The 10,730-nt window shown below is 46.3% G+C and overlaps 1 non-coding gene across 1 annotated transcript; it reads left to right on the top strand.

Annotated features, from left to right (window-relative positions):
* The first annotated feature begins 7,868 nt into the window (after positions 1-7,868).
* Positions 7,869-10,225, top strand: LOC120836882. Its single transcript, XR_005797906.2, has 2 exons — positions 7,869-8,234; positions 9,093-10,225. It is a non-coding gene; the product is annotated as an uncharacterized LOC120836882 (transcript).
* The last annotated feature ends 505 nt before the right edge of the window (positions 10,226-10,730 follow it).

Raw genomic sequence — 10,730 nt, 5'->3', positions numbered from 1 at the left:
TTTGTTTGCTACCTGTCATTCTGAAATTCTAGTTGGTTGTAAGCTCTCCACAAGAACTCCACTTGTTCAAATACAAATGTGAGCAGGAAGAGTTCTTTCCTGTAGTGGTGTATTGATTCTTTAAATCTAAAGCATTGATATACTACTGCTGGAAAACATGTCCTCCTGTCCACATTTATACTGGGTTCAGTATAGTTTTTGTAGGTGGGTTAACCAACCAGGGGGGGCTATACAAGATGGCGGGGATGTCCCGGTCCCTTCGTCTTGCATAACCCCCCCCTTCCCCAAACTTTCTGATTGGTTAATTTATCACATTCAAAGGGCCGAAACCACAAGGACAACAAGAAAAAGGACGAGAACAGGGCGCACTTGCTACTAACATTTATTGAAAAACCCATCTCTTACATACTTGTGGTAAAACAATCACTCCTACATCTGGTGCAGCCCCTTTTCCAAAAAGTATTTTGCTCATGATACGTCGCTAATACGATCTATGCCTTTTTTTTATTTCAAAGACCTCGTGTAGCTCTTTAAATATCAGATCAGGATATCCAGCCAAAATTCTGGTATCACCAAATGATGGTGTATAGTTAGCAGCAAAAGTTTGCAGGGTACGGGAGCGCAGCTGAAAAGACAGGCTGCTGCTCCTCGCAGCGTGTTGCCGCTCTCAAGGCTAGCGCTTCCACTTCCTTTCTTGTATAAATTAGCCACCTCGGTGGCTCCGAGGCGAGAGCGCCGGCCTACGGATCCCCCAGGTGGCGGGTTCGAATCCCGGCCGAGGTGCCCGCAATCTGACGGAGGCTTATTGCGTCCGTCAGATTGACGTGTAACCGAGCTTTCGGTTGCACGTCAAAAGATCCCCAGGTGGTTGAAATTAATCCTCAGTCCTCCGCTGGGGCGTGCGAGATGCCCTTCGTAGGTTTGGCACGTAAAACCCCCAAATTTGACTTTGTCCTTTCTTGTATGAGATTGTTTTTTTCTCGCTTTCGTTCGACGCCCACGAGATAACAGGAACTGGTGCAGGGTGCCACAAAATGTTATCTGTAGCATGCGCGAGCTCGGTCACCCATCACGGTGTCAGAGGCCGCGCGGCATGATGGCCGACAAAGTGGCATGATGGTTGACAAAGCGGCACCTTGTGCCGGTTGTCTCGTGCACTCTGGGCGGTTGCGAGTAAGACATTACTGCGAGCATAACTCGAGAGCGGCTGCGCGCCGTCTGAAGGTGCAACCAGTCATTTTGACTGACGCTCCCGCTCCCTGCAAACTTTTGCTGCTGACTGTACATGTGCAGTGGCAGTGGCAATCAGTTCATCGAACAATGTTTCATCGACATGCAATGTTTCAACGACATGCACAATGTTTCATCGACAGCTCAGATTAGGTTTTCTGTAATAAGCTGCATGAGACTGTTGCTGGGAACGCGACAGAACAGCACACGACAAAACAACACGCGACAAAACAGCACGGTCAAAACAGCCAGCGTCAAAACAGCACAGTACAGGTCTGTCGGTTACGTGGAAAGGAAATTGGGGCAGCTTTTATCAGCAACATGCCTACATTGTTTAGTTAATCTATCGTCGGAAAACTATCGCACTATTCAAGATTTTTATTCGCTAGATATCTAGCAGAATGCCTAGGAGGTGCGGCTATGGAAAGTTTTTTGTAAAAAGTCATTTCTATCCATTTTCTCTTCTGCAAAATTGGTCAACTTTTTGGTCTTCTGTGTCTACGACAAAATGTCAACATTTTTTGTAAAAGACATCCGTAAAATGACAAAAACATTCTATAGCCACATTCCTTGTTAAATTTTAGTCGGGAAAAGGGAAGAATGGAGCATTTACTGTATTGCCAATATCAAACAATAGATTGACTAAAATGGAATTTATACCAAAAAGTGAAACTGAGAAAAATGCGCTCAAAATGCTCCAAACCCTACCTTATCTTTAGCTTCGGTGGACAGAAAATAATTTATAAAAAAATAACTATGCAGTTAATATAGTGAAAATTTCTATGAATACTCCTAGATGGTGAATGTAAATATGTAATTTTTCAAAATCAGTGTTTTTTGCAGAATTCTTTTTTTTCTGGGTAGTCCCCCCTTAAATCAGTTCACGTTGTTCAGTTTTTCAGAAATACATTGCAATCCACTTATAATAATGAAAAAACCCGAAATTTCAATCGTAATAACCGATGATCGTTGTATCTGGACTAGAATCTGATTGGTTCTAGACTAGAAATTCTAGAAACTGATCGTTATAAGTAGGGTTCTGCGTTTTCAGTTTCTATTTTTTCAAAAATCGGCGTACTTTTTTCGGTGTTTATTTTAAAATTGAATTTTCGGTTTTTTTTTCGGTGTATACTTATGTCCAAAAAGTTTATCGTTTTTTTTCGGCGAATATAAAATAAACACCAACGGACACCGCATCAGATGATCTTTGTACGTAGCTCTGATATTTGTGATCACTCAAAGAATAACGGCACAGATACATTGAAAGAGAAATGGGCACTTTATTAGGCAAATGTGTGCAACTGTAAAAGAAAAAAAAAAAAACAAGAAAAAACAACAGAAGTACACACAAGTCAGATATGAAGCCTATGCCAAAAAAACATTAAACTTCACCTTCTGTACATCAGGATTATGTGATTTTATTATAGTACATGCACATGTACTTTCCCAGGTTCTCGTCCTTGATCCACACTCTTTCTTTCCTGTTAGTATGACCCTGAGCTTCGAGAATGCATTCTCAATGCTAACACTGGACACTGGCAGGCTGAGGAGATGAAGCGCTGCCTGAGCTAAAATCGGACAATCAACCGATTGTGACCGCCAAAAGAGACACGGTGCGACGTTTTGAGGCACAACACAACATGCAGAGCTAGCATCAAGTCAGTCGTCCTTACAACGAGTTTGAAAACACGTTCGTGCATGGCGAAGTCATAGGGCATTTCGGAATTCACGTTCCGATCGATGATGTGCACATTAAACCAAAACGTTGTGATGCCATTCGTGTATCTGATACATCCGGACACGTTTCGATAGACACTGTCGTTCCACTTTTTCGCCACGGCTCTGCGGTGCGACTGACCTTTTCCAGTTAAAACTGAATTTTAGAAAATGGATTCGACGAACTTTTATCGGTTTAAATCGAAAATGCCGAACCTAAAAACTGACCTTTTTCGGTTAAAACCGAATTTCCGAAAATGAATTCGGCATACTTTTATCGGTATTTATCGGTTTAAACCGAAAACTCCGAACCCTAGTTATAAGCAATACATTGTTATATGTGGTATCGTTATAAATGGGGGACACTGTATTCCTCCCGCACTTAGAAAAATATTGGACAGTATCGGCGCCACACACGAACCAATGCAAATTCCTCTTTTGCACAAACAGATTTCCCTCAAAAGAGAGACATGCTCTTTCGGTAAAACGCCAAAGGTTTCAAAAAGTTGTCAATTGAAATGCCATGAGAGGCTTGAAACGGTGTAGCGCTGTTTTCTATACACTCTGACATAAACAGTTTGGGGTTCATGCTCGATCAAATAGAAAAGATTGTCATCAAAAACACTTCGCATACCGTGATCATCGCCCCTCAAGTATTTAATCACGCAGTCTGAATTTAGCACGAAAAAACTGATAGTGCAGTTCTAGCGCTGTCAAATACTTGTAATGGTAGCTGGCAAGACAAGAATTTTGGCTAAGTATCCCGATCGGATATTGAGGGAGCTGCACGAGGTCTTTGAAATAAAGGAACATGGTATAGATTGTATTAACGACACATCTATGTCACTATCGGCAAAAGAGTATGCATTTTTTGCAAAAGGAGCTGCGCCGGATGTACGAGTGGCTAAGAGTATATAAGAGATAGGTTTTTCAACAACTCTTGCGAGTGTGCCCTGGTGTGGTTTCGGCACTTTGAACATGATAATGAACAAATTAACTAGCCCGAATAGCCATTTTAATTACTAATTTATGCATGGTTGCCGGCTTCCAGACGGTTAGGTTAGTATTGGGATAAGTGCACATTGGCTCTGGTGCTATAGTGCTCAACAGAAATGGGCTGCTTAATGTGGATATGTGACCAATGTGTTCTAAGTGGTTTTGGGCATCCTTCATTCAGGCAAACTCTTGGAAGGAATGAGCTCCTATGTTTAGGATGTATTTATTCACTGGCTCTGTGCTTTTGAAACAAGCTTTTTGGCCTGTAACTGTACGGCACTGCTGGCACAAGAGGGAGTCCATACAGCTTATGTGAACATTTTCAAGCAACCCGAGACAGCTGAATACGAAAGGTGACACGAAGAGAAGGGAAGAAAAGAATACCGTATTTTCCGGACTATAGTGCGCAGCCGGTGTATAGTCCGCAGGGAGAAATTTGGGGTCAAAAATAAAAGATTTTGCTTAGATAGCCCGCACCCGGTGCATAGCCCGCACCCGGTGCATAGCCCGCACCCGGTGCATAGCCCGCACCCGGTGCATAGTCCGCACCTGGTGCTTAGTCTACACGAAAATCTTCTCATAGACGGCACACGTTTACAAATGTCTGCTTTTTAGCTCACAATAAAGCCTATAATGTGCATAAATCATCATTAACAAACACTTTCGTGCACAAAATTTGTCACGTCTCGTCATAATAAACAATCTTGAAAAACATAATTCCTGTATAGTCCGCACGCATAGATAGTCCGCACAGCCAGAAATTTCAACTTTTAAACATGTATAGTCTGGAAAATACGGTATCTTAAAGCGTATGTGCTTTTCTCTACCGTGTGCTCGACCAAACAAAGCACTTAGAAGCAATGGGATCAGCGGCACCCGGGGTGGTGGCACTCCACAAGCCCTCCTCCCCTTAGTGACTCCACTGCTTAAAAAAGTGGTGTGCTGCCTTTGACCATGCTGCATGCAATCCATGGGATGGAGTGCAGCCTGGGTCCGGACATTTCACCGAACACAGTTTCAGTGGCCAATGAAAACGGGAACTCTGATGACACTTTTTAAACCTGTGACCATCGGGTGCAGTGATGGACGCATGTCCGTTCAAGGGCGTATCTTCATTGTTGATGATGGTCTGTCTCCATGTCGGGTGGCACAGAAAAAAAGACCTGTCTCCCCTCTTTGTTCATTTATTGTAACCGTCAGAACCGTGCACCGGCCGGATTTTCGACATACAGTATACATTCTCAAAAAGAAAACTATCCTCCTAGGATAGAATGAAAACACAGGTAAACTTGAATACAAAATAAAAATAGGTACTGCAGAGAATAGCTCATTTTTCTGAAAATGTCTCGCGCGGTGGAGAACAGGCACTCACCTCGCCAGATAAAAAATAAGTCTTGTACCCACTCGAGTTTTGGTATGGTAGCTACCATCTATAATACAGTAACCAACATTTAGGTGAAAAACAATTGTCCAGGGTATTCTGCCCAGTGCTCTGAATGTCAACGTGAAGAGATTCATCAAAGCGCGGGTAAACGGCAGGAGTAACTATGACTCTCTTCAAGCGCCCCCTGCGTTCCTGCCGGCGCGATCGTCTTCCATCATCATTGGAGGTGATGCTGCCTGAGTCATCGGGGACGTCCCGGCTTCCGGATCCGCCATCTCGGGGGGGGGGATGACCTGGGAGACGCGGTGACACCTGGTGGTGTTGTGGCCCATGTGGTGCAGCAGCCCCAGCGATCCCGCTCGCCTAGTGAAACCCCCTTTTGGATCTTGCGGAGACCCCCATCTCCACTGCGAGACCCGTCTCGGGAGTCGTCGGAGAAGAGGGTGCGAGAGGAGCTCCGCAAGCTGCTGACCCGGGCGCCCCCAGCAGTCTTCCAAGGCCTTCGCCTGTGGGACCTCGCCCAGAGGGCTCTTCTGGGAGTCAACATCTTCCCAAGTCTCAACGACTACCTTCGAGAGGTCTTCGTGGATCCCGCTGCTCACCAGCGGAGACAGCGACGTCCCCTCCGGCAGCCAGCACGAGAAAGTCGCCGCAAGAGAAAGAAGCGGGAGTACGCAGCGACGCAGGAGCGGTTTGCCAGGAGGCAGGCGGACTGCGCACGGGCAATCTTGGACAGCCCGTGCGAGTCAGCGATCACCGACTGCCGGGGCCTGCTGCTGGAATGGAGGAGTTTCATGACTGGGGTCTCCCCCGGCACCTCCCCCGGAGCCGGTGTCCTTGCCCCCACAGAGAGTCGACGTCTTCCAGCCAGCGACGGCCCAGGACATCAAGGTGGCGCTGCCGCCAAAGAACTCGGCGGCAGGTCCTGATGGTTTCACGGCATGTCTCCTGCGCTCCGTGCCCCTGCTCCTCCTGCGGGTGCTGATCAACCTGCTCCTCTTGCTGCACCGCCTTCCCACAGCATGGCGTGCAGCCCGCACCACTTTCATCCCCAAGAAGAACCCGGCTGCCCTCCCGTCAGACTTCCGTCCCATCACCGTGGGTTCGGTCATCCGAAGGCTCTTCCACAAGATCCTGGCTAAGCGGGTCATGGCCGCTGCACCTCTGGACTTCCGGCAGCGTGTGTCCAGCCGGTGGATGGATGTGCAGAAAACATCCTGCTGCTATCCACCGTGCTGGATGAGGCCCGCAGCAAGCTGCGCCCCCTCCATCTGACCATTGTGGATCTTGCGAAGGCCTTTGACCGGGTGACGATGGAGGCCATCCTGCGTGGAGCACTACGAGCTGGTTTCGATGACTCCTTCCTGGCGTACCTCCGGGACCTCTACGCCACATCGTACACTACTCTGCAGTACGGAGGGGAAGAGCTCGTGGTGCAGCCGACGACGGGAGTGCGGCAGGGCGACCCGCTGTCTCCAGTCCTCTTCAACATGGTCCTGGACGAGTTCCTGAGCAGCGTGGATACCCGGGTGGCCTTCAGGAGTGGAGACTTCACCGTTGACGCAATGGCTTTCGCCGACGACTTGGTGGTCTGCGCATAGACGCCACAAGGGCTGCAGCAGCGACTCAACGACCTCGCTGCCTTCCTGTCCCCGAGAGGCCTTACCATCAACGTGGCGAAGAGCTTTACGCTCTCGCTCCAGACCTCAGCCAGGGAGAAGAAGTGCAAGATCGTGACCACCAATCGTTTTCACATCAACGGCGAGCCCCTGCCCGTCAGTGGTGTTGCCTCTGTCTGGAGGTACCTGGGTGTATCCTTCACACCTGACGGTACCAGATCCACTGGGGTGGAGGTGGAGCGAGTGAGGAAGGCGCCTCTCAAGCCGCAGCAGTGATTCCTGGTGCTGCGGACTTACCTGCTGCCCCGCCTCTTTCACCGCCTGATCCTGGGTCCCTGGTCGGTGGGGCTCCTTAAGAAATTGGACACCAAGGTCCGAGCAGCCCGGCGGAGCTGGCTCGCCCTCCCCCATGACGTCCCCCTCGGGTACTTCCATGCCCCCGTGGGAGAGGGAGGCCTAAGAGTGGTGTCCCTGCGGGCGTCCATTCCATCCATGTGCCTCCGCCGCATCGAGGGCCTCCGCTTCAGCGACCATCCTGGCTGTGCGGAGGCTTTGCATTGCCCACTTCTGGTGGGCTTCCGGCAGAAGGCACTGGACGCCTGCTACTATCAAGGCGTCGAGCTGCTGGACAAGAAGGCGGTTCAGAGGATGTGGGCGGCACGGCTGCATCGGAGTTGTGACGGGGCGGCCCTTCGCGACTCCTGGAGGGTTCCAGCAGCTCACCGGTGGATCTCGGAGGGAAGCAGTTTGCTGCGGGGCGCCAGTTCATCGACCTCATCAAGCTGAGAATCAACGCTCAGCCCACCCTGGAGAGGACTAGCCGGGGCCGCCCACGGGATGTGACCTGCAGAGCTGGCTGTTGTGCCCCTGAAAGCTTGGGGCACGTTCTACAGTGCTGCCACCGAGGACACCGCAATCGGACCATGAGGCACGACAACCTCGTCCGCTATGTGTCCAGTCGGTTGAGCCAGCTCGCATGGTCCGTTCTGTGGGAGCCCCACTACACCCTACCAGAAGTTCTCAAACCGGATCTGGTGGCTTATAAGGGGGAGGACTCCCTGATCATCAACACTCAAGTCGTCGGTACGAGGATGGGATTGGGTTTCCTCCACCACCAGAAGAAAGACAAATACTCCGGGGTGGAGCTGCGACGGCTGGTCCAGGGGGAGAGGACAGGCTCTCTCACTGTCACTACGGTGACCCTTAACTTCAGAGGCGTTTGGTCACCAGAAAGTGCCCGGGACTTACAAAGCCTGGGCCTGACGGACAATGACCTCAAGCTCATCTCCGTGCGGTGTCTGCAGGGCGGGATGCGGTGTTTCTGGGCCCATCGCACTATGACCACCGCGGGGTAATACCCGTGGGCGAAGCGCCCAAGTCAGGGCATCATGGCTCAGCTGGCTCCCACCTCGGTGGGAGCAATTTTCGGGTACCTCTGCCCTTACAGAGTGGAAGACTCAGGGTTGTCTTGCCAGCCCCAAGTCCGAACCTAGCCCTGTAAGTTCCGGGGCCGGGTGCAGGAAGGCATTTGGTGGCTGGCAATCCCCTGCTTAAAAAAAAAAAAAAAAAGCGAAATGTCTCGTCATCTAATTAGTGACGTGCATGAACGGATTAATTCGGCAAAATTCTAGAAAAACTATTAAATAATCAAATTTACTACCACCTCCATAGCAAAAACCTAATACACTCCAAACAATACGGATTTACAAACGGTAAATCAGCAACCATGGCACTACTAAAAATAAAAGAAACTCTTATAGAAAACATAACCGCAAATCAAAAATCAATACTAATATCACTAGACATATCTAACGCATTTAATACAGTATGGATACCCTTCGTGCTAAAAAAATTAAAGGAATATGAACTTCCAAAAAACCTCTATCTGCTTTTACAAACAATTCTAAACCAAAGAATAAATTATAAATTAATCGCTACAGAAATTACAATAAACTCCCCAATAGGAAGCCCGCAGGGATCACCATTAAGCCCTCTTATATGGAACATTTTTATCGCCACCTTACTAGACCTTAAATTTGAAGAAGGAACTTACATCCAAGCATTCGCAGACGACATTACAATTATAATCGGAGGCAAAAATAGACTCGAAATAGAACAGAGAGCAAATAAAACATTAGCAATCATAGACAATTGGAGCAAGGAAAAAAAAGTTAATTTCAATAAAACAAAATCTCAATAAAAAAAGGCCACCAAAAGTAAAATTCGGAAATAAGAATCTTAAACATACGGAAGAGCTCAAGATATTAGGTGTTATATTCGATCGAAACCTATCATTTATTCAGCACGCCAACTACCTAAAATCTAAAATATACCAAAATACCACTAAATTCGCTACATTTGCAGGAACAAAATGGGGAATGAAACCTAAACAATTCAGAGATATCTATATAAAATCAATCGAAAGAACAATAGTTTACGCAGCACCAGTTTACTGGAAATCCACCAATAACTCGCACCTACTTAGAAAAATGACTTCGGTACAAAGAATACCACTTATAAAAATTGTCAAAGCCTACAGGACTGTTAGTAACAAAAGTCTTAATATACTTGCAAACATAAAACCAATTGAACTAACACTTAACAAGGAAGTAGCAACATTCAACATTTTTCAGAATAAGAAAGATTACATAATTGGCAGGAAACAATATAAAAAAAAAATAAATAAAACTCGGCACTTAATTGAGGTATGGAAGACTCACCCCGCAAAGTTGGAGGGCTTCCCCTTCCGAAACAAGAACTAAACCGCCATCCCAACAGACCATAAGATATACACCGATGGATCGGTAACAAAAACATCAGTGGGCGCCAGTTGTATAGTAATGAACCAAACGGAGACAATCATAGCTATGAAAAAAATAAAACTACCAATATATGCAAATATATACGAAGCCGAATTGATCGCTATACTGGAAGCACTAAAGGAAACACTAAAATATGAAAATAACACCACCTTTGCAATATACTCCGACAGTCTATCTTCACTAAAGGCAATAGAAAACCCATATAACAATAACCCAATAGTACATAAGATAAAAGAAACAATAAAAAGAATCCCTCTAAAACATAAACTCTATTTGCACCACATAAAAGGACATTCGAATATCGACGGGAATGACATAGCAGACAAATTGGCTAATGAAGCACGAAAAACAGGCACACCAATAGAATTAAAAATGTAAAAAAAAAAACACATCAAGAACGAGGTAGAAAAAAGCATGAGGGATATTTGGGAAGAAGAATGGACACAGTGACACGGACAAAAACACACACAGCTGGATAAAATCAATTCACAACATCCCAGAATACTTTCCAACTAACTACCACCAAACACAACTCGTAACAAATCATGGGAAATTCCCCTATCACTTTAAAGAAATAATAAAAACAGAACACAGTGTTTGTGAGTGTGGGGCGGAGGCAGAGGAATTTATACATTACATTGGAAACTGTCCGATCACTAAAAAACTTAGCGATACCTTCTTAGAAAAAATTCATCAGGCTTAACGAATGACACCAAAAAGACTTGTACAAAGCGAAAATGAACTAAAAATATTAGAGAACATAGTAGAATTAATAAACAAAACTATTCCAAACCCATAAAAAAAGAGGAAAAGAGAAAAGAAAAGGATAGGAACATATAGATAAGCAATTAATCAGAATAAAACAGAATAAGGACAAGACCATAGAAACAAGCAACCTCCTAAAAAGTGTCAAAAAAAAAAAAAAAAAAAAACCTTGAAACCAAACGAGGACGCCAACAAGAT

The sequence above is a fragment of the Ixodes scapularis genome, unplaced genomic scaffold (genome assembly GCF_016920785.2).
Source record: "Ixodes scapularis isolate PalLabHiFi unplaced genomic scaffold, ASM1692078v2 PGA_scaffold9__187_contigs__length_104089568, whole genome shotgun sequence".
NCBI lineage: Eukaryota > Metazoa > Arthropoda > Arachnida > Ixodida > Ixodidae > Ixodes > Ixodes scapularis.
Note: the sequence above shows the minus strand (reverse complement) of the source record. Positions and strands in the feature narration are given on the sequence as shown.